This window comes from Protopterus annectens, chromosome 1.part0 (assembly GCF_019279795.1).
Source record: "Protopterus annectens isolate FY-2018-M chromosome 1.part0, PAN1.0, whole genome shotgun sequence".
Lineage (NCBI taxonomy): Eukaryota > Metazoa > Chordata > Ceratodontiformes > Protopteridae > Protopterus > Protopterus annectens.
The window spans coordinates 668,215,084-668,241,556 of record NC_056725.1 but is presented as its reverse complement, the minus strand read 5'-3'; positions in this window follow the sequence as shown (position 1 = coordinate 668,241,556).

The window sequence follows — 26,473 nt, the reverse complement described above, 5'->3', positions numbered from 1 at the left end:
CAGCTACATCTCATATCAATCAGCATTAAAATATGATTTGAATAGCATAGGCATTTACTAACATATTGCTGTTGGTACCTGATATGCATATAAGTAACAGGTCTAATTTCTATCTATGAAAGTAAATACCAGGCTGTGTGCATTTGTTAATTATGAAACAAGAGCATGCTATCTATTCTTTTTAATATCTTATAGGTATGTACTTGTTAGAGACACACACATGCTGCAAAGCTGCTAGTTATTGCATATTCATTAGTATATTTCTGACTGCAGTGTTGTAAATATATGGTGTGGACCACTTGAGTTGAGAATATGTCTCTATATTGGGCATGTTCTCTGTTTGAACGTTGTATATTATCTATAATATGATATGGAGTACCCTCACTAAATTCAAAGAAGCCACAATAGAAACAAATATTTATTAAAAATGGAGAATAGAAGGATGAAGAGAAAAATGAAGGAAAATGGTTGATGGTCATATAAGGTTATCTTTTCCTGTGTATGTAGAAGAGTTGACAGTAATAAGTACCAAACAATTGTGTTATAGCATATTTAAAGCCTACTTTGCGTCTCATATTTTCCAACCTTACAGTTATAACGCTGCAGATAAATCCTGTAATATCATAAGAAGTATGAGTTGATATTTGACATATGACATATGTGGTACACTAGCGATGAAATATGCCAGTGGCAATACAAATGTAACATTATATTCATTGTTACGGATACTTTCTGATTTAATCTACTTGTGGCATGGTTAACTGATGCATATAATGTTTAACATTTTTTTTTATGTATGTATGCATATATGTGTGTATGTATGTATGTGTATATATATATATATATATATATATATATATATATATATATATATATATATATATATATATATATATGTGTGTGTGTGTGTGTATGTGTGTATGTGTATATATATGTATATATGTATATATATATATATATATATATATATATATATATATATATATATATATAGGTAGACCATTACAATAAATTTGATACCTATGAATGCCACTCACACTATAAGGGAGATAGACAGCAAGCATATTATTTTTAAGATGCATAACCGTTATTGCTACACAAAAGATATATTAAAATAAAAGATTTTCCTTTACAATTTAAACAAAACCAAATAGTTAAGTATTAAATTTATGTATAGTTGTGTTGCCTTAGTGTTTTATAAAATATTAAAAATAGATAAAGAAGATATATAAGATACTTTTCATTATAAAACTACCATATGGCGGGGCCGGGGGAGGATGCTGAAATGCAGACTTAGAGAGATCGCTTGAATGATTAGATCATTCAAGGATGAGATGTTTTTTCTCATTGAGGGGTTTGGTGTTTGTTTATCTTATATTGTTCTCAGTTATGATCTTGTGAATTACTTTTGTTGGGTGCCTATAATCTATTGTAATACTGTTGGAAGAAGAAAGAACAAGTCATTCTTTTCATGTACACACATCTACACATTGTTACGAGTATATGAATATGGATAAAAGCAAACCTAATATAAATCCAATTACAAAATGTATATCTCTTAATGTAAATGGTTTAAATAATAGCTGCAAAAGGGGAAGTCTTTATAAATATTTAAAGCTATGCGAAGCGCAACTAGTATTTTTACAGGAAACACACCTTACACAGGAAGACATAAATAAAATAAACAATAAAAATTAAACAATACTAGTAAGTTCCACCTATAATCAGAAGCAAAGGGGACTAGTAATTTTGTGGAAAAACACTACTTTAATGCCTAAAATCATAAATACATTGCATGACAACTCAGGAATGTTTTGTCTAGTGACAATATCTATCAATGAAATGATATATACATTAGTGAATATTTATTGGATACCAGGACTAGGTGTTAGAGTGGCCAAACAACACTTAGAAGACATTGTACAATATACCAAAGGCAATTTAATCATAGCTGGAGATTTCAATTGCATTATAAAAGAAACTGACACAAATACTAAAACTACACGTAAGAGATCACCTTTAACAAAGTTGTTATCTGAGTTTGTTGAAACTTTTAATATAGTTGACATAAATGGGTATGCTATCCCAGATTCACTATTCTTTACACATTTTTCCCATAGACATAATACATACTCTAGAGTAGATAGAGTGTACATAACAAAGGATTTAACCTCTAAATTAAATAAAGTCAAGACAATTTCATGTCCATTTTCGGACCATAACACCATAATGTTTGAGATAGACTTATGTTTCAAGAGAAGGATATCAGTAACAAGAATACCATCTTACATAACAAATCTCAAAGATTTGAAGGAATTTTATATTAAAGAGACACAAACATTCCTAGATATCAATCTTACAAAAGATGTATCTGAAATATATATATGGGATGCATTGAAAGCATACCTATATGGAAGAGCGGTGGGATGGTATAAAAATAAACAAAAACAGTGGAATAAGGAATTAATGGAATTACAGTCAAAAGTAGATAATTTAAAGCTTGATATTCAAAATGGAAACACCAACTTAATAAAAGAACTAGAAGATACTAATAAAAAATACTCAGAGACACTACACCACAAAACAATGATCAACTTAGAAAAAAAATAAACTATGTTACTATTCAATGAACCCTAAAAAACAACGAAGAATAGCAAATAGGACTAAAAAGATTATTAAAACAAATCAAATCAAGGAAATACATAATATAGAAACCACAAAGAAAGTATCTGATTTAGAAGGAATACTAGAAGCTTTTAGGCTATTTTTTCATAAAATTAATAATCAAAATGAGAAAACAGAAACACATTCAGCATTGAAAGCTTTTCTCAAAAACAATGTTAAAGTTAGGTTATTAGAGGAGCAGGTACAACTAATAGATAAACAAATAACAATGACAGAACTTAAAGCTGAAGTAAATAAGCTAAAATTAAACAAAGCTCCAGGTATAAATAATATCACCCCAGAAATGTTTAAATTACTATCAAACGAGGCTTTGCTGTTGTTATTGAATGTCTTTACATCAGTTAAAAATGGTAAAGACATTCCTCCTTCTTGGAAGTACACATTAATATCACCAATTCTGAAACAAAATAAAGATCCCAGTGAATGTTCATCATACAGACCCATTTCACTTCTTAATATAGATTATAAAATTTTTATGGCAATACATGCTGCTCGAATAAAACAATTACTACCACTTTTGATAGAGGAGGATCAAACAGGTTTTATATAAGATAGGAACACTTATGACAACATTAAAAGAATTATTTCCTAAATTGATTATATAAATGTCACAAAAAACAAAATGAATGTTATTAGCTTAGACATAAATAGCGCATTTGATTCAGTGAACTGGGATTATCTGTGGTTAGTTTTAGAAGAATATGGCTTCTCAAACAACTTCACTTTGTTAATAAAACCATTATATGAAAAATCATTGGCTTATATAAAACTGGGATCTTGTCTGTCCAAATCTGTTAAAATAACTAGGGGCACAAAACAAGGCTGCCCTCTTTCTCCATTATTGTTTGCACTAGTCATTGAACCCTTAGCAAATAATATACGTATGGATAAAAATATTGAAGGAATACAACTAGACAACAGCCTAGAGCTTAAAATTCAACTTTTTGCTGATTATATTTTAATTACCTTAAAAAATAATAATAGCAGTTTAAAAGCATTATGGGACTCAATTCAAAACTTTCAAACCTTTTCAAGTCTTAAATTTAATGAGAACAAAACAAATGTATTGCTTATAAATACTAATAAAAAAGATCTAAATAAAAAATACCATAAATATATCTCTACCGATAATATAATTAAATACTTGGGAATTATAATAACTAGCAACCTAGATACTACAATTGAAACAAATTATAAAGAGACCTTAAATAATATTAAAAATCTAATACAAAGATGGAATAAATTCTTCTTTTCAATGGAAGAAAGGCTTTATATAATTAAAATGATCATATTTCCAAAAATTCTTTATGTCATACAAGCTTGTTCTTTGCCACCAGCTAAATCGCACCTAAAACAATTAAATGATTTAATGGTAAGATTCCTATGGTATCCAAAAACCAAGGATAGCTATGAAGTATCATCTAGATGATTGGGATATAGGTGGCATAGGTTTACCAGACATAGAAATATATTTGCATTCATCCATTATTAAAACAATATCATTATGGCCAAATACAAAATATACATCAAAATGGAAGCTAGTTCATGAGAGAATCTGGTTAAAATCAGGATTTGTAGTAGCAAATAAGTATACAGATTTCATACCAAACAATTTTCTATGGCTGATGAAGGAGTATATGATGATACATAAGAATAAAAATATAAGTTCCAAATACATTACTTATACATTAAAAATTTTCCAAAATCTTATTAATAGCAATCCTGATATTAAAGCATGGTCATTTATTTTATATCCAGTAGCGTACACACAAGGTAATATAATAACATTTAATATGAAAGTAGTCAACATGCTTAAAGAAAAGGGATTAATATATTGGCATCAATAGCTATACTCTGGAAAACCTCTGACAATAGACCAGATTAAACAGAAATTAAATATGGAAGATAGTTCGTGGTTACATGTACAAGAATTAAGACAGTATATAATAAGCAAACAAGAAACAATGCAACCATCAATAAGACAACATGTTCCTAACCTTATAGAGCATATAATATTACTAACAAATCAACCCATTACTGGAAAGGGATACTTATCATCTATTTATAAAACAAACAAAAAAATAAAAATGCATAATAATGACAAAATATGGAACTATTATAGATCAGTTAATGGACATGTGCCAAATGACAGAGATAAAAAACTAATTCTTCTCTCTCCAAAGCAGACATCACTTTCATTACATTGGAGACTTTTTACATGGCAATTCATACACAGATCTTATGTAACCCCTCATAAAATGGAACTTATGTTTAAGAAAAATATTGGCTGCTGGAGATGTGATTTATCAATAAAAGCAGACTGGCAACATATGTTCTCTGAATGCCATTTGATTAAACCATATTGGGATAAAATAAATTATTTTCTGCAAATGGTATTCAATGATAAATTCCAGATTTCCAAATCTATTATTTTGTTTAATGTACCTGTACCCGACTGTGTGTCAAGAACAAAATATGTAATCTTATGGACTCTCCTAGCTATTGCAAGGAAGAACATTACATCAAACTAGAAATCCAAAGCTTCTCCAACTTTTAAGCAATTCATGAATATGGTGTCAGCAGTATCGCAACTGGAAATGAACACTATTAAAGGAAAAACTGAAAGAACTACATCATTATACGTAGCATGGCAAAAAGTAACTGAAATACTGGAGAATAATGACTGCAGCAGATTATAATCAGGAAACAATTGTATAGAAAGTCAATTATATGTCAACAATAGACACCCTTGTAAATACTTTATTTTGGTTTTAATGTTTGATATCTGTTTAGAGGTTTTAGCCGACCTTTTTATATAATTTGTAAATACTTCATTGTCATAAATAACCTGCATTCATGTTTTCTTATTTTTGGAAATAAATAAAAATATTTAAAAAAAAAAAAGAAATGTACAGCATATGTATTGGTATTTGAAGGTGTTAATTAAATTTTCTTCACCTTACCCTATAACCGCATATAATCCATTCCACATGAAATTGGTATGTGCAATCACAATTAACACCCCTGGACATTTGTCCTGTTGGGTCATACATATTTGCATGTACGTTGATGCATGTGCCCTGTACATACATCCAAACCTGATGGCCTTGTTGCCATCAATCAACCCTGCATGTTGTTGGACTGTGTATTGCTGTTCAAAATATGCATGTGTTATGCTTGCTGTTCAATGGTTTGAATATCTGGGTGTTTGGTTAATGGGAATACTAATTCATGCTGTTACAACTAATTGTGAATGGTATTGTATGTTACTAACCCAAACTGTCATGACATAATGCAAAACATAGGATGACAGGGAAGGCATGTTCCAGCAGACCCACCTCTCCCACCTCAGCTGGCGAGTGCACCCGGCAGTAGTGCCCAGTCTGGACCCTCCTCCGGTGGCCCTGTGCCACCTGCGGGTGGAAGCGCTGCAGGGGATGGGGCTCGTCCCCCCTCTGCAAGTGTGGCCGGAGGAGAACAACCACTCACCCTCCATAGTGTCCTGACTGTGGTGCATAGGGAGATCCAGGAACCTGTTCTTGGGCCCCTATGCCAGCTTGAGGCACAGGTGGCACAACTAACGGGGGTGCCTGCTGCCTGGCCTACACAGCCCCCAGCACAGCCCCGTCCTGGGCTGTGAAGGCACAGTGGCAACTGCCCATGGGTGGGGATATCAGTTCCACTGTTGCCATCTGTGGGCTCATGGGCTCTAGATATCCAAACATCCTTCCCCGTCAATTGTGTGACCCCCCACATGTGTCATACACCGCCCCTGTATGCATCTTGTTTGTCTTGTCTGTTGACCTACCCAACCTACCTCCCCAGCTATACCGACTTCCTTTACCTGACATACCACTCTCACCTGAAAAAAAAAAAAGGGCACTCTGTACCCACAAAAAAATTACGCCCCACACATAGCTGCCCATTTTGCACACATGTCTGCTGGACATGGAAACTGTCAATTACAATTGGCTGTACAACAAGTATTATTGTTGTCCTCACACCTCTCTCAGGGGTGGAAGGTTTCAAATGTCACACCAAATTACAAACATATGCACAGCTGTTGCTGATGAAGAAATGGACAGCTATGGGCCTTACCTACAAAACTGCAAAACCCGAGCTTGTTTCCCTACTGTCTTACCCTCTTTGTGACCCCTTTTTCACCACTTTCCTATCTCCCCATTTTCATTTCTTTCAAAGAAAATAGCGCGGGTGCGCGCCAGAGTAAGCACTGTTAAGTGGTTGTAAGCGGGTGTGCGCTTGTGTGCGCGGAGCTAACCGCCAGTGCGCATGCGTAAGCTCCGCGCAAACCAGCGCTAACCCGGTTACAACTGCTTAAAAGTGCCTTAGTCACTCTGAATGACAAGTCCTGTAGTCTGCTCAAAAGCAAAACAAAATCCCACTGCCAGTCCTGAACCCAGGACCTTGGAAACAGGTAGTCTGCATGACTTACCACTAAGCCATGACTGTTATATAAGAACATTCTGCTACAATAAATATATCATGTAATAGTAGGAATGAATGTAAAGGGAATATAGGATGTGTAGTACACAAAGCATGTCATGTATATTTACTGTCAAATGTAGTGGATTTGTAGAATAGTAGTGTGTGAACAGAAACAGCCATGCTAGTTGGTAGCTAGTAAGTAATAATGTCACTGTAGCACCTTGCAAGCCACACACATACTCACAGCAGGATAATCACTGCCCATACCCCACAACCTCTTACAGGAACACATCCGGACCAAGTAATAAAAAATGTGGAGCAAAGGGCCAAAAACAGGGACACATTCCAAATAATGCTACAACAAACTTAGACACTTCAGAGAGTAACAGGTTCTGCATTTTGTTGGATGTTTGGAAGGGTATGAAGTCTGAAACGTAAATGTTTGTCACTATAGTCTGACTTGAGCCCAGAGTGATTTGCCAGAAAGAGCTGTTTATGAGATATTGACCAAAATATGAGGCAAAAATGTGGACAACCTGCAAATATCTCTACACTTGAGAGGTCTGACACTGCCATATTTGAATAGTTAAGAGCCTAGACATAGTAACAGTGACTGAGTTACAGGGATGCCCCACAGACTCCCTGTGAAATGTGCAAACAGTAGGCAGAAAGGTGTTACAACACATGCAATGGTAACTATGAAGTACTGAAAGTATGTACCACTTGCACGGCAGAAATAGTGTAGTAATACATATGCACATGCTATCCCACAGTCAAACTGCAGAATACCAGACAATTTAATGGGTGTACCCCACTGATATGTACCATTCCATGAGGCAGATAAAAGATGCACCTGAGAGTCTCTGGGGCCTGCTCAGCAGCATATTCAAATACCCTAACAGATGCCAAGGCCCACACCATGGCCAGACCACACTGCATGCAGTAATACCCTAGCAGATATAGCAAGCATTCCAAGGTGTGAATGTACATGGAAAATAGGAAAGCCACAGCAACACACTACAGTCAAGACACCTAACAGGCATACAAGTAGTGAATGTAAAGGGCAAATATTGAAGCCATAGCAACAAAGTGCAAGAGCCACTGCTATACACCAGTTACACCACATGTCCTACAGGAAAGCACACACACCCACATTAACAGTAGTAGTAGTCTTAGGTGTCAGTGTACATACACACTTAGTACAGGAAACTGGAGAAATGAATGGAGAAATGTTAATCGACAACACAGCCAGAAATATGAGAGAGATACTAACCTTTACACTCACAGAACAGTGTCCACAGCATACCAGCATGGTCCCTGCCCTTAAAATCTGAAAGGGATATGCCTATCTCACATACCTTTTTGTAGCACTGTCCTGAAATCACAGTGAGAAATGCAATCAGTACACAACTGGCTGCATGCAATTAGCAAATGCTGGCTAACAATTGGTGCAGAGGCCATCACATGGACATATGCAGATACCTACAAAAGCATGCTGTACTCCCAGTCCACACATGCAATACTTTCATTGCACCCTGTGGAGGTAGGGAGAGACAGAGAGAGAGAGAGAGCGAAAAAAAAAAATAAACATACACAAACAAAACCAGACAGCAACAACCACTTGAAAGCTGACAGCTGGCAAGTCGAGCAGCAGGACACAAAACCAGATGGCAACACACGCAGCTGTGACAAACACAGGTAATGTAAAGTAATACTATAAAAGTCTACATACTGTGAACCCTCCATATGTGTCATTGGTCTGTATCCATATGTATATGAAGATGTGCAAAGGGCAGGGGACATACAGCAATTATCAGTGAAGGCTGTACATACATATGTATGTGAGGGCATCTATGTGCACATATCAATGTAGGTTGAATGTAGGTTGTAGTGCAATGTACAAAGTAGGTTTCACAGTTATGTATGTATATATATATATATATATATATATATATATATATAGAGAGAGAGAGAGAGAGATGTATATATATTCTGAGTGAGGCACATGTGTACAGATGTATTGCAACAGGTGCCTAGTGACAAAGGTATGGAGTGAACACCAGTGTCAAAACTGGAGTACCATACCCCATTTCAAATCACCTACACCAGTAACCACCAGATATGTGATTGGCTGCCCACCACTGCATGTGTCGGCGGTGAACAGGGTCATAAATGTGTACAATAGTCCCCCCAATGATATTCACAGTGGCACACTATTCCTGGAATACCTGCACATGGTATGTGTCAGCAGACATGGTGTGTCAGCTATGGACATGTAGGTCAGTCTACCCCTCCACACCACACAATGGCTGCAATGGTATGTACCTCACATGACAGCTACAGATATGGAGAAGGACACAGTGACATGTACAACACTGTGACAATGCACTCAAACACATTACCAATGCACAGTGACTGACAACACCACAGAGTACACACATACTACCCACATAGAGGTTACCACTCCTGGATATACATACTTAAGTCACACCCATGACAGATGTCCAACAACCATAGTAATACCTCACACCATCCACAACCTAAATGACTGCTGTGTGTCATCCGTGACACTGCAGTAGAGAGCACATGGCAGAGGTACAGGTTCCTACCCACAGATAAGACATACCCTGCAATAAACCACACAGCGTTAAGAAGCAAGACTCCCCATGAGGACATGTCACACATACCCCTGCTGAATGTTAGTCAGATAGGTAATATGCCATATGAGTCACCCTGTGTAACTGTTTGACAGGAGCAGGTACCATCACATCACATGTGTCACAATGGTCAGTGTAGCAGAGCAGTATGCTGCTGTAGTCCCAGGGGCAATAGCATATTGTATTCTATTGTATTGTAATGTATTGTATGGTGTTGTATTGTATTGGTATGTAGAGGTGCCTCCTTCATGGAGTGGAACAACTGCTGCTGTACGCCAGTATACAGGTACATATCCTGTAGTCAGGCTAGTGTTACATAGCACTTCTATATGTGTGTTTAGCTCCTCTTGGAGTTCATGTAGCATACACCCGGGGATACCATCAGGTCCCATTCATGTTGTGTTTTCTGCTTTTCTGAGGGCGGCTCTCACCTGGACATCTGTGATGACAGGGAGGTTACAGTCAGCTGGGATAAGTATGTCTTAGTTTGGGGGAGAGGGAGGGGGAAACCTGCACTGAACCTGTCTGCCACAATGTTGCCAATATCTGTGGGTTCAGTGAATTATTTGTTGTTGTGTACTAACTATGAGCATATTGGAGGGTTTCTGACCAGGTTGCTAACATAACTGAAGAAGGCCTTGTGGTTATCTGTAGTGTCCCTGTTGATTTCCCTCTCAAAGTTGCCCATGGATGTTTGTATGAGAGAAATTAGCTCCTTACTAGTGCTGATCAGACATGCCTTCCCTTTATGGAATTATGCTCTGTCTTGCAGTAGCTTCCATCTTTTGTTATACAATCTGTCTATGGCTGGGGTCCACCAGACAGGATGCTGTCCCTTTGTGGAGAGTGTCTTGGTCTTATATGGGATTGCATGATCCATGCATTCTCGGAGATGTCCATAGAAATCATTTGTGAAGGGGTCAGCATTGTGGGTCGTGTCTTCCACTGGCCCAGTGGGCTTAAAGGATACCATGTCAGTGTTATGAAGTGTAAAGTTTGCATTTGAAATGTTATTCACTGTAGTCATTTGTGCTGGTGGTGGAGGTGGGATATGTATATCCAGGGCAATTAGTTTGTGGTCAGCTCACAGTAGTTGATGATGTACCCCATACAGTACCTTGATACAAACACCCAGAGTGAAGAGGTGCTTTGGACCTGAATCAGTGTTCTGACTGCTGGGGTTAGGTAGTATGTCGTATGGAGTGTGCCAGGTACTGTTGCACAGTTGTTGGCTGAGCACTGATACCTGGAAATTTACATGTGTATCCACCAATAGACAGATGCTATATATGTGAGATATGTTGTATCACAACAGTCGAGTAGCATGTGTAGTATGTGTGCCAATTTCTGCTGACATATTTTGCTGATATCATGTTATTTCCTTTTTCAGGACCATGGCTGACCAGCGCAGTCCAGCTTACTCTGCAGCTCAGGATGAGGAGATACACCAGAGCCTGGTGCAGGATTATGCAATACTCTTTTCCCGCACCAGCCAGAATCAGCAGGAGAGGGCTGCACTGTGGCAAGACCTGGTCCATCGGGTAAATGACATAGGCAGGCATAATAGGACATATGAGCAGGTACGACATCACTGCAGTGATTTAATCAGAAATGTCCATCAGCGTGCGTCGGATATCCACAGGCAACAGGTTGCCACAGGTGGTGGGGTGGCTACACATCTCCCACTCACCAGACTGGAGGGACTACTCATAAGTGTTGTGGCTCGAGCCCGCCAACAACAATAACAACAGCAGCAGACCTGCATTATGATGGAGGCTGGAGCCACACAGCAGCAAGACTACGAGCGTGCAGGTAATATGCCATATGTATAGTTGACTGTTGTGTACACTGGTAGTTAATGCATGTGTGAGGTGTGTCCTTGGTTTGTAGCTGTCATCATAGTATTTAATGTGCAAGTGTGATATTCTCAATATCAGCAGCTGACCTGTGAAAGGTGACTGTTGTATTACTGACCTGTATCATACTCAGTAACAATGGCACAGTTGTGCCCACTGACATTAATTTCCTCACCTCTGCAGGTCCCTCTGGTGTAACAGCAATGCAGCCTATCCATGCTGGTGAGTGTGTATTAACAATACCTTTAATAGTCTTGATAATAATAGTAATATTAGGCTCACTGAGTAGTGCTCTGTGTATGCATGCAGGTGTGTCTGTGTCTGTGTGTTGATATCTCGCATACTGAGTAGTGTGCAAGTGTGCAACTGTGTGCAACTGTGTGCATGTGTGCATGTGTGCATGTGTGCATGTGTGCACCTGTGCATGTGTGCATGTGTGCATGCGTGCATGTGTGCACCTGTGCATGTGTGCACGTGTGCACATGTGCAGCTGTGCACGTGTGCACCTGTGCATGTGTGCATGTGTGCACCTGTGCATGTGTGCATGTGTGCACCTGTGCACGTGTGCATGTGTGCACCTGCGCACCTGTGCATGTGTGCATGTGTGCATGCCTGTGCATGTGTGCATATGTGCATGTGTGCATCACTGGTAACATTGTGTAGACATTGTAAACTGTGTTTCCTGTTTCCCTCCCACAGGTTCTGGTGCTGCTCTGGTGTCATGCAGCAGGGAACCTGAATCAGGTGCAACTGGTAATGATAATGATGACATCTGTGTAATGGCACAGGAAGGTATGCCAGGGTCCATCATTGGTCAGCCAATTGACAGTACACAGCTGTCAACCCCATCAATGCGCACAGTTATCATGCCAATACACCCTTTGTCACCAATGTACCTAGGTGATGGACAGGATACAGTGGGCATTGACCAGGGTAATGTGGTATCTGTGGCACATGCTTCCCCACACAGCAGCCATGGGCATGGCCCTGAGATTGTACCACACAGACAGATGTCCAGGGGTTCTCATGGGAGCATCCATGGGCATACTGCCCCTGTCAGATGTGCCCACAGAGGTCTTACAACCTCAGCTATGTTTCGGGCTGTCATGCAGGCACAGTCACGTATGGAACGGAACACCAGACAGGGTCTGAAGGAGCTGACAGCATGTTGCACAGCCATGACTGACAGTATGTGTGACATTGCGGCTGCCATCCGTAATTTCACCGATGTCATAGACAGATGTTGTGGGGACATATTAGACTGGTTCCACAACTACATGTCCATGAGCCATGGTGATGGTGGATGGTTGAGGCGTCGACGTGGGCGTATGCCAGCAACAGCAGCAGCTGGTAGTCATCGCGGATGACAACAGGGCCACGGCTGCCCCCATAGTGCCAGCAGCAGCCCCAGCAATGCTGGGTCTGTGCTGTCATCAGACCGCCCCAGGAGACCACGTGCACGTGGCTCTGGACAGGCCCGACAGGGATCTGTGTCCAGTCAATGAACACCTGCTTCTGATGACAGTACCCAGTCTGGATTGGTACCGGATACGGTCCGTAGCACCCCTGCAAGGCACAGGTACTGTGTCCGTGGCCAGAGACACTGATCTGTATGACCTGGCAGGTACAGTCTGTGGCTGTCCACAAACACCAGTATATGGCAGCCATGAGGTGGAACTGTGTGCATCCATACACACATGCGAATTGACAACACCTGGGGCTACCGACACGCACACACTGCATCAACATTGCCCCACCTTCTACTGCTGTCCCTCACCAACACACATACACATACATGTCAATTGGTGGTATCAGTGGCAGACTCAGGCATACTAAGTTCACACCCTGTGCATATGATGAAACTGTGCCACCTCCTGCAATCTGTAACATCAGTGCAGGTACAGGTTAACATGTTGCTAATGCACAGGGTGACTACATAGACGTGTAGTAATAGTATCATGTTGTTAACAGTACTGTGTGCTGATATAATTGTGGGTATATCCCAGCATGCCTGATGCAGTAAGGGTATGATTGTCTTGTACTGTTGTCTACACCCATGGTAAGTACCATAGTGTATCATCTGCACATGTTTGCATACTGGTGGTAAGGATGTCAACAGAAGGCTACATACATAGGTAGCACAGGGGATAAGGTAATGAAAGTATTGATACGCAATGATGGACATGTAAACTGCAAGTGGCATGTTGTCCACACTGGACTCTGCAATGCGGATGTTTGAGGATGTTGATATGTGTGCAGTGCTACACGTCTGGTACACGACACACAGGAGCACCCTAGCACTGCAAGCTCACATCTCATACCATGCTAGACAGCCCCAACACACAACATTAACTGTCACAAGAGGGAGAGTCCCCATAAATGTCAGGGATACTGTGGTGGCAGGCCAGGTAGCATACATCCCACTAAGTATGGAACCACTGAGTGAAGGCTCAGTGTCTGTTATTTGACATGTGTATTACTGCAGGTATGAGCACCTGTGTTTCCATCCAGTTATTGTACATCCTGACGGTACATGATCTGTACACTTGTGTGTGCTGAGACTGGACCCTAGCCATCTGACCTGTGTATTTCCATGTACATGTGTATAGTGCCTGCATATTTGCACTGTTACGTACTGGAAGTGGTACAGCTTGTTTGTTGTACAATGGACTACATGCAGCCCTGCTTACTGTAGCTTTGTTTGCATGCATGTTTGCTTGCAGTTACCCTGGAATACTGATCCCACCTGCAATGCAGAGGTACAGAGCTTCTGTGGACTCCTAGTGACATCTGCATAGCTTACTATATGTATGTCCATGTCTCACTTGACAGAACGTCACTGTTTGTCCTGTTCACATGTACGTTGCTTGTGACACATTGCATATGACTTACCTGGCATTTGTCCACGTGAGCAGTCATATATGCCAGTGCTAACTAATCACAGGCACTACACCCTCACATACTCACCTTCTGTTGAACCACCTGCTTCGCTAGGGACGGCTTGCACCTGTCAGCCCTGGGCTTTTGGATATTGGCAAAGGCTCTTGCTACCCCCATAGTGCCTTTTTTAGGCAAGGCTCAAAAGACAAACCCACCTCCATAGGTATCACAAGGGATAAGAAACTAAGAGTAATGCAACTCAACGCCAGAAATCTAAACCTCAAGATGCACGCACTCGAAACTCTCCTTAGCATGGAGAACATCAATATCTATGGAGTAACAGAAACCTGGTTTAGGGCTCCTGAGAGCACCCCAGCACTACTAGGTTATACCTCATACCATGTTTTTTGGCCCCAAAACTTGGACCGAACCACTAAAGGAGGGGGAGTATCGATATTCATCAAAGATACCCACACCTCCAGGTTGGTGGCAAAGCACAAAGCATCAGAGACTATCCATGTACAACTAACAGTGGGTAAAACTGCCTTCCAGTTTATAGCCTGCTACAGACCACCCTCCCAAACCCAGGAACCCCACTCAGCCTTCCTGAGAACACTGGAAAATATGAAGGTCTCTCCAAACACCATTATATTGGGCGACTTCAACTACCCAAACATAGACTGGGAGCATTACTCTAGCTTCAACACCCTAGCCCAAAGGTTCCTAGAATTTATAAACTCAAATGCTATGGAACAACTTGTTACCACTCCCACAAGAGGAGAAAACATACTGGACCTGATCATCACCAACATGGGGACTCTATGCTCCAGACCAGAAGTGTATCCCTCACTGGTAAGATCAGAACATAAACTAATCTCACTGGATATTCACATCCCGACCCCACCCCCTGCCCAGAAAACCACAGTGAAAAACTTCTCTGAAGCAAATTTCACGCTCCTCAAAACCGAGGTGGAATCCTTCAAAGCCCCTGGGCCTGTGGAAAATACGGCCCAGACCGCAGAATCCTTTATAAACGCATTCTATGAATACCTTCAGGAATGCATGGATCATGCAATCCCAAATAAAACCAAGACCCAATCCTCCAAAGGCAGACATCCTGTCTGGTGGACCCCAGCCATAAACAAACTATACAATAGAAGGAGGAAGCTACTAAATGATAGAGCAAAATCCCAAAAAGGGAAGGCATCACTGATCAGTATTAGCAAAAACCTACGGGCACTCATATAATTCTCTAAGGCCAGCTTCGAGAGAGAAATTGCACAGGACACTAAGGATAATCACAAGGCTTTCTTTAGTTATGTTAGGAACCTGGGTGGTAATTCCCAGATATGCTCAGAATTAGTCCAAAATGACAAAAAATACACCGAACCCACAGACATTGCCAACATCCTAGCTGACAGGTCATCGCAAACTCCTCCCCCCTCCACACCAAAAGGCCAAATATCTATCCCAGCAGAGTGCTGCCCCCCGGGCATCTCAGATGCTCAGGTAAGAGCCGCCCTCTCCAAAGCAAAAAACACAGCATCAGTGGGACCAGACAGTGTCCCAGGCTGTGTCCTACATGAACTCCAAGAAGAGCTAAATCAAAACATAAAACTACTGTTCAATCTCAGCCTTACTACGGGATATGTGCCCAAAGAGTGGCATACAGCAACAGTGGTCCCTCTCCATAAAGGTGGTGCCTCAACGGATCCTGGAAACTATATCCCCATAAGCCTGACTAGCTTGGTCTGCAAAGCTATGGAAAGGATCATCATGGACCTCATAAATAAAGATATTGGGGACCTACAGACACTGGATCCTACCCAGTTTGGCTTTGTTAAGGGCAGATCCTGCCTCTTAAACCTGGTTGATTTCTTTGAAACAGTCACCAAGGTCATTGACGAGGGGAAGGTATTCCACACAGCCTACCTGGACCTCGCAAAAGCCTTCGATACAATACCCCACTCGGGCATTATAGATAAGCACACCAGCTTAAATATAAACCCCTATGTCACTAGATGGATTGCAAACTGGCTCAAGGACAGAACCCACATGGTTAGAATTGCTGGAGCCATGTCAGACTCCGAACCAGTTACAAGTGGTATCCCACAAGGCTCAGTCCTGGGACCTCTCCTGTTCGGTATATATTTCTCAGAGGTACAGGCCAACACGGAAGGACTGTGGCTGACCAAGTTCGCAGATGACTGCAAACTGGGCGCCATAATTGACTCTCCAGCCGACACAAGCATCCTCCAAAAGGGCCTCATAGAAACAGACAACTGGTGCCAGAGCCATGGCCTCAAGCTAAATGCCAAAAGGTGTATAGTCGTCCCCTTTGGCAAAAACAAAGTGCCCACAAATTACCACATAGGTGGTAATCCATTAAGTACAGAAGAAGTAATTGGGGACCTGGGGACCCAAGTTGATAGCAATCTCTCATTTGACAACCACATGGCCAAAGTGGTTTGAAAAACATTTTATATAGCCCACCTAATCATGAAGGGATTCACATCTAGATCAGGGGAGGTCATCGTGCCTCTTTACTCATCCCTCATCAGGCCCATAATTGAGTACAATGCCCTTTTGGGATGTACCTTACCAGACACCTGCATCAACTGGAAAGACCCCAAAAGTACCTCACCAAGAGGATCAAAGGTGCCATATGCTGCCCGGTTAAAGAAACTCCAGCTCTACTCAGTGGCATACCACCTGTTCAGAGGTGATCTGTGCCTGACGTATAAAGCCATGTCCAACCCAGAATTAATGGACATGCTGCACCTCAGAAAATCCAAATCCCATCGAGCTACGTGCTCGAGAGACATGCACCTCAGCACTGAAATAAATAGGACATGCTGGAAGGACAGATTCATAACCCAGAGGCTCCCTTCACTCTGGAATAAAATCCCAGTCCAGGTTAGGCAGAGTCCCTCATTGACTCTCTTCAAGAGGTATCTTGATGAGTGGATGGGAGATTGTAGGTTTACCCCGGGTATCACTTCTGTGTCACTGTTAGACAGAGGCACAGTATACTAACCTCGAAAAAGGGCATAGCAAAATAAATTTAAAATGGGTGGCGAAAGCCAAACACATTCTGGCTAGGCTTATAAATGCCCTAGGGCAGATAGCCTAGTATGAACCTATGAACCTATGAACCTATGTACCTTGTTCCCCATTGGCCCTATGTGCTGTTAATCACCATGGCAATCACAATACTATGGTAGCATGTGCAAAGGTCACATGTCAGTCACCTCTATGGTACAGTTGTGGAATATGTGGGTCATGTGGCAATGTCACAGCTGCCAAATGTACACAGTCAACCCTCTCCCCTACACATGGATGTACAACACATGTATGAGATGCAACCACATAGCCAAACTGGGGACTAAGCATTCTGAACCCAGTACTGGCATAACCTGTCAGGTGGCATGAAATACTACAGTGACTACAATACCAGTCTGATGTAGACCTACACTGTCAGCAATCCAAACACGTGAACACACTGGGCCATTTGTGGAGCCTCAGAATAGCATCCTGCCTGAGCAGCAGACACCTCTGCAGCTGGCACACAGGCATACGTTAATCCAGAACACAGCACGTGCAACACATAGCACACAAATCCTGTGTGCCAAACAGTCACAGCCTGTACGGCTAGACAACACACCTGCTACAGTTGTGTTAGGTACCTTTATTGTCCGGTACAGTGAGGTCCCGCTCACCAGGCTGGACAAGGTGAAGGTCACAGTGATATGCCAGTGAGGCACTATGGTCCACCACATAACACAAGCATACAGGTCAGTCAGAGGCATGGACACATATGACTCAGTCATGCATTATTGTGAACAACAACCCACACACATGGGCATTCTGTGTGACAAAAACACACGTGGCATGTGTGGAATTCAAAGCCATAACTAACTGTGCTATGACAGTAGTGAGAGATGCAGTAGCAGAGCGTGCTATTTGCATTACTGGGAGATTTGCCCTCTTCCGCTGTACTTGTAGGGTGCTGACATCATCTCTGTGCAGAGATTGGAATATGCAGCAGCTGGTGTGTTGTACTGGTTGGCAAAAGGGTCAGTTCTCTCACACATGTAATTGCACGCACCCTACTTCCACCACCCACAAACTTGCCATTGCAGGATTTAAACCCCTACCTAACTATGTTATGAAACACAAGACGGACACATTAGCAGAGCATGCTATTCACATTACTGGGAGGTTTGTCTTCTCCTGCTGTACTTATAGGGTGCTGACATCATCAGTGTTTAGAAAGGGGACTGTGCATCCTGTAGTCTGTTCTCCTAGTTGCCAAAAGGGACATTTCCCCACACAGAATTGCACACACACTAACCCCCCTCACCCAAAAACGCATATTTGCAGGATTCAAACCCCTGCCTAACTATGTTATGAAACACAAAACAGACGCATTAGCGGAGCATGCTATTCACATTACTAGGAGATTTTGCTTCTCCTGCTGTACTTATAGGGTGCTGACATCATCAGTGTTTAGAAAGGGGAATGCGCATCCTGTAGTGTGTTCTCCTAGTTGCCAAAAGGGGCATTTTTCTCACACAGAATTGCATACACACTAACCCCCCCTCACTTGCTATCTGTAGGATTCAAACCTCTACCTAACTGTGTTATGACACTCGAGAACGACGTATTAGCGGAATACGCTATTCACATTACTGGGAGGTTTTTCTTCTCCTGCTGTACTTATAGGGTGCTGACATCATCAGTCTTTAGAAAGAGGAATGTGCATCCTGTAGTGTGTTCTCCTAGTTGCCAAAAGGGACATCTCTTTCGCACAGAATAGCACACACATTAACCCCTCTTCACACACACTGAGCATTTGCAGGATTCAAACCCCTATCTAATTATGTTATGATACTCGAGACAAACACATCAGCGGAGTGCGCTATTCATATTACTGGGTTTTTTTTCTTCTCCTGCTGTACTTATAGGGTGCTGACATCATCAGTGTTTAGAAAGAGGAATGTGCATCCTGTAGTGTGTTCTCCTAGTTGCCAAAAGGGACATTTCTTTCATACAGAATTACAAACACACTAACCCCCCTCCACACACACTGAGCATTTGCAAGATTCAAACCCCTATCGAGCTATATTATGACACTTGAGATGGACGCATTAGCAGAGCATGCGATTCGCATTTCGGGGAAGTTTTCCTTCTCCTGCTGTACTTATAGGGTGCTGACATCATCAGTGTTTAGAAAGGGGAAAGTGCATCCTGTAGTGTGTTTTCACAGTTGCCAAAACGGACATTTCCCTCACACAGACTTGCACACACACCAACCCCGCTCACACACACACGGAGCATTTGCAGGATTTAAACCCCTACCTAACTATATTATGACACTTGAAAGAGACGCATTAGCAGAGTGCACTATCCGAATTACTGGGCATCTGTTCTGCACCTGCAGTATTTATAGGGTGCTGACATAATTATTTCTACAGAGGTATGTACATCTAGTACTACCTGTCAGGTGGGGGATAGCATATATATGCATTTGCAGCCACTTACTTCAGGGTCAGATATGCACATCGCACTGGCAGGTTATGTTCTATACCATGCTTCGTGACCACAGGACCTGTAACACACAACACAACCAGTTCGGACCACCCCTCCCACATCCAGGACACACACTTTGCTTCCCTGGGAACAGTGCCAAGATATGCAGGTGTTCACATACACCATTCCAGTTATTAACATCAGGTACAGGTATATTGTGTGTGGGAACTACTCAGGCCTCTACAACATTACCCTACAGCCACTATCATTTGTGAGTCCATGTGCTATGGCAGAACCACTCACCACAGCCACAAGGGGGAATACATATTGCACCTGACCATCTGCAACATGGGTACTCACTGTTCCACACCAGAGGTAGTCCACCATTGTTGATATCTGACCATACCCACCTTTCCCTGGACATCCATATCCCATCCCCACCCCCAGGCAAGGTTGTCACTGCAAACAAAGTGTATTTATCAAAAGCAGACTTTACACTTGTGAAGACTGGGGTGGAAGACTTCAAAGGACCCATGCTGGGGGGTATACAGGCCACTCTGCATAATCCTTGACAATTGCATTCTATGAGCATGTGGAAGGTTTGCATTGATCATGCTATCCCAAATATACCCATGACTGCTCCAAAACAGGACACCTGTCAGGTGTACACCAGCCATATATGAGCTGTCCAACAGACAGAGTGAGCTAATACATTGCAGAGCAGTAGCCCACAGAGGGAGGACATCTCTGAACAGTACTGGCACGACACTTCAATCCCTCATAATCATCATGACAAAGTGTTGACAGTGAAATTGTCTAGACAATCCAGATAAGGCTCCCCTCAGTCTGTTATTGACACCCACTTACTGTTAGAGGTCCTCACCAACCCTCTTCCAGCACACACCAACATGGATGTGGCTTAGCAAATTCAACCCCTGTGATCTCCACTGTGTCCCTGCTTGACAGAGGCACAGCACACTAGCCTCACACGGTGCCTTATGTGACCTACTTTACAGTGGCACAGTAGCCTACTGTACTGGGGAGGCAGACGCCAAGCACACTCTGGCTAAGCTGTCATTCCCTAGGGCAAACAGCCTAGTGTTGGCCTCTACACCCATATTTTTAATTGTCAGATGCACAATATTTGTTGCTGATAGACTGTTTGCAGGTCTTTATTGCCATAGCATTCCCTGTTTCTATGAAAAACTTGTGTATCTGTGGAAGATGTTTGAATATGAGAGGGATCCACTATATCACGTATGTCTCTGTAGTCATTTAACTGTGTGCACTGGGCAGATTGCTGTAATGTGGTTGGTTCCAGGAATAATACGTACAAATACCAGATATGTGTGGCCAACTCCTAAACTGAGATTTGGCCTAAGTGTGTGAGCATGCCCAGTTCAGGCTTTCCATGGCATGTTGTCTGACATATGTCTCATTTATCAAAGTGTGCGAGCATGCCCAGTGTGAGCTTTCCATTTGTTGAACTCTGCAGCCCACCACATTTGTGGATGAGTGTGAACTTCAACAATATCTCACATTTATGGTTGTGTGTTGTGTGTCATGTTGCATAGTTACTGTCCAACTGCTTTGTGTCTGAACACAACAGGGATTATACTGTGCCTGCAGGGTTTGCATGGGATACTTTGTATACAGTTGTCAACATCCTTTCATACTGACCTAACACTGTAGTACCGTATAGTGTACTGGTTCAGTACTTTCACTGTGGTGGACAGTATCCTGGGCTTTAGTCCTATCACTGCTTTACATTTTCATAGTGAGCACAACAGCCTGGTTAGGGGCCAGTTGTGCACATCTGACCATGTTGCATTATGTTCAGATATGAACTACTTAAACCAGGCTTGTCCAACATTGGTAGTGTATTCCACAACATAGGTCTACATTGGCAAACACTAGCGATGTGCCCTAGGCCATTTGTAATGCTAGTCGGAGAGTGTGTTTGTCCACACATTGTAAGTGGAGTTTGCCATGACATATGTCATGGGTAGTGTACTGTGCCTCCGTCTACCCGTGACATAACAGTGATACCCAGGGTAAACCTACCATCTCTCATCCACTCATCTAGATTCCTCTTGAGGAGAGTTGATGAGTGACTCTCTGGCTAATCTGTACTGGGAGTTTACTCAAGAGTGGGGGTGGCTTCTATGTTATGGATCCTTCAGTACAGCTTGTCCTATGTATGTCAGTGCTGGGGTTCAGGTCTCTCATGTGCATAGCTCACTGCCATTCAGATTGTATAAGGTGAAGCATGTTCATTGATTCCAGCTTGGACGTGGCTTTATGCATCAGGCACAGCTTGCCTCTGGGTGGGCAGTATGGCAGTGTGTGGAGCTGCAGTTTGTTTAATCAGGCAACACATGGCATCTATTCAAGCTCTTTGATACTCCTGGTGAGGTACTTTTGGGGACTTTACAGTTGATGGAGGTGTCTGCTGAGGTACATCCCACAGGGGCTATTGTAGTCAATTGTAACACTGATGAAGGATGACTGCAGAGCCACAATGACCTCCCCTTATCTAGATCTGACAACCTTCATGATTGGGTGGGTATATGGTATGTTTCTGTAACCACTACAGCCACATGCTTGTCCAATGCAGGATATCTATCAACTTGTGTCCCCAGGTCTCTCATTACATGTTAAGTACTTAATGGGTTAACACCTATGTGGTAATTGGTGGGCACTTACTGTATATCCACAGGGGTTGACTATACACTTTTCTGCAATTAGCTTGCTAACATGGCTATGGCACCAGTTGTCTGTTTCTATGTGTCCCTTTTGATGGCTGCAGCATGTCTGACCATGTCAGTTCTGTCCTTGGTCTGGTTTTCAACCCCTCTACTGACATAGGGGTTTATATTTAATCTGGTGAGCTTATCTATAATGAACACGTGGGGTATTGTATGGAAGCCTTTGCAAGGTCCAGCTACGCTGTGTGGACCACATTACCCTCATCAATTACCTTAATGACTGTTTCAAAAGAGTCAAACATGTTTAAGGGGCAGGATCTGCACTTAAGAAAGCCACACTGGGTAGGGTCCGGTGTCAGTAGGTCCCCAATACCTTTATGTCTGCGGTACATGCTGATCCTTTCCATAGCTGTGCAGACCAAGCTTGTCAGGATTCTGGGGTGGTAGTTTGCAGTATCCATTCAGGTAACACCTTTGTTGAGAAGGACCACTGTTGTTGTACACTGCTCTTTGGGTACATATCCTGTGGTAAGGCTGACATTGAGCAGTAGTGTGATTTGGCATTCCATTCTTCTTGGAGTCCATGTTGGACTCAGCCCAGGACACCATCTCATACCATTGCTGCTGTGTGTTTTGCTTTGTAGATGCTGGCTGTTACTTCAGCATCTGCAATGTCAGGGGGCCAGCATTCTGCTGGGATAGATATTTTGCATTCTGGGGGGGGGGTTGCACTGCACCTGTCAGGTTGGATGTTGGCAATATGTGTGTGTGTTTGGTATGTTGTTTGTAATATTTGAGTGATTCAGAGCATATCTGTGAATTCCCAACAAGGTTCCTACCATCAGTTAAGAAAGCCTTGTGATTATCCTTAGTGTCCTGTACAATTTGTATCTTCATAGGTTCATAGGTTCATACTAGGCTATCCACCCTAGGGCATATATAAGCCTAGCCAGAGTGTGTGTGGCTTTCACCACCCCTTGCTATGTGAATATTATGGCCATTTATGATTTACTTTACTGTGACTCTGTCTGGACGTGACACAGTGAAGACCCCCAGTGTACATCTACAGTCATCCATCCACTTGGCAAGATTCCTGTTGAAGAGTGTCAGTGAGGGGCTCTGCCTATCATGGAGTGGGATTCTGTTCCAGGGTGTAGGGAGCCTCAGGGTTATGTATCTGTCCCTCCAGCACATCCTATTTCATTATGTGTTGAGGTTGACATCTCTCACTCTCACAGCTCCGATGGCTTTGGGTTTCCTGGGGTGGAGCATATCCATTACTCCTGTGTTGGACATGGCCTTGTACAACAAGCATACAACGCCTCTGTGTAGGCAGTATGTGACTGCATTCAGCTGGGGTGTCTACAGCCAGGCAGCATATGACATGTATTTGAGACTCTTTATCCTCTTGGTGAGGTACCTTTGAGGTCTTTCTAACTGCTGCAGGTGTCAGGTAAGGTACATCCCAAATGAGGCATTGTACTAGATTATGGGTCTGATAAGAGAACAGTATTGGGGCACAATGACCTCTGTTGACATGGATGTGAATCCTTTCATGGTACGGTGTCCAATATAGACAGTCTTCCTAGCCATGTTGGCAATGTGAGTGTCACATAACAGGTTACTGTCCACATGTGTCCCTAGGTCCCTGATTACTCCTTCCATACATAATGGTTTACCACCTATGTGGTAATTTGTGAGTTCCTTGTTTGGTATTTGGTGGGACATTCATACTGTCCAGTGTCTTCAGGACAGCTGGGTGGGGTTCCTGTGTGTGAGAGTGTGGTCTGTAGCATGCTACAGACTGTACATCAGTTTTGCCTACGGTTAGTTGCACATGGGTGGTCTCCGATGCTTCGTGCATTGTCAGTTACCTGGACATATGGGTGCCTCTACTGAGTATGGATACTCCCTCTCCTTTCATGTTTTGGTCCAGGTTTTGGGGCCATAACGCAGGATATGAGGTATAACCCGGTAGTGCTGGTGTGCTGTCAGGAGGCTTGCTGCAGGTTTCTGTCACTGCATGGACATCAATGTTCTCCATACTGGGGAGGGCCTCGGGAGCATGCATATTGAGGTTTACACGTCTGGCATTGGTCAGCATTACCCTTATGTTTCTTTACACTTATGTTTTCTAGGGTGGTGGGTTAGTCTTTTCAGCCTTGCCTACAAAAGGCTCTATGGAAGTGGCAAAAGCCTTATCCAATATCCAGATGCCCAGGGGTAACAGGTGCAAGACATCCCTGGAACAGCAGCGTGGCTTGTCAAGTATGACATCCCAAGCAGACAGACATTGGATCCCCTTGGACTGACACCAGTAATTGTGCCACTTGTTAAAGCTGATCATTCTGTGTTTGTACTGTGGCATCATTCTTGGTGAGGGTAGGATGCTGCAAACGGTCAGTGTCATACTGGCCTGGACTACATAATTGGAGAGCTCATCTATGTCTCTTTTCATGTAGTCCAGGGCGGTACATCTCAGGTCATTCACGCCAGCATGGACAATGACTGCATCATATTTCTACTTGCTTTGGGGTGACCTGCGTACTTGTGTTATGTGGCGTATTGTAGCAGCCTACAGGCAGCTTACTGTACCCTTTCCCTTGTTCAGTCTGGTGAGTGGGACAGCAGTGCGTCTGTCTATGGAGTCACCTATTACAACTGTATCAGGCATGTTGTTTCTCCTTCTGGCCTGTGACTGTTTGGCACACCAGCATTGTGTACTATGTGTTGCATGTGCTATGTTTGGAGGTTGTGGTTGCTTGGGTGTCTGCTTTGGAGGCCTCTGTTGGTGTGGTGTGTTTGTAATTAGGGCCTCCGGGAATGTTTTTCTGTGTTTATGTCTTTGGTTTGCAGTTGTGATAGGTCTATGTGGGACTGGGTTTGTGGTGTGTGTGGTTACCTTCTCCTCCTGACCAGTTTTGACAGTACTGAGTTGAGGGAGCTCAGCCTCCGGTTTGGATAAATGGTTGCATCTCTCACATATATTTGTATTTCTTGGGGGGAGATGAGGGTTGTCTGTGTACTTGGGGCAGGTGTAACATTGCCTCAAGATTCACAGATTCAACTTGTTGTAGCTGGCCTTAGTGGATTGTATGTGTGGACATATTTTATTGCCATACTACTGATCAGTGATTACTTCCCTTTTTATGTTTGCTCTATCATGTAGTAGCTTCCTCATTCTCTTGCATGGTTTGGTAATGGCTGGAGTCCACCATGCCAGATGCCTGCGTGTATGGCATTGTGTCTTGGTTTTATTTGGGATTGCATAATCCAAGCATTCCTGGCAGTGTTCATGGAATGCCTGTATAACAGGTTCTGAGGTGTGGCCCATATTTTGCACCTGCACAGGGCCTTTAATGGATTCCACATCAGTTTGGAGGAGTGCAACATTTGCTTTATACATGTTTTTCACTGTGGTTTTCTGGCCAGGGACTGTGGTCAGGATGTGTATATCCAGTGTGATTACTCTATGGTCTGGTCTTACCAGTGAGGGATACACTTCTCATCTTGCCATCCAGTACCCATGTTGCTGATTATCACATCCAGTATGCTTACCCCTCTTGTGGGAGTGGTACGTTGTTCCTGGGCATTTTGGTTTATGGATTCTAGGAACTTTTGTCCTACAGTGTTGGAGCTAGTATAATGCTCACAGTCTATATCTGGGTATTTTCAGTCACACAATATAATGTGGTTTGGAGGGCTTGAT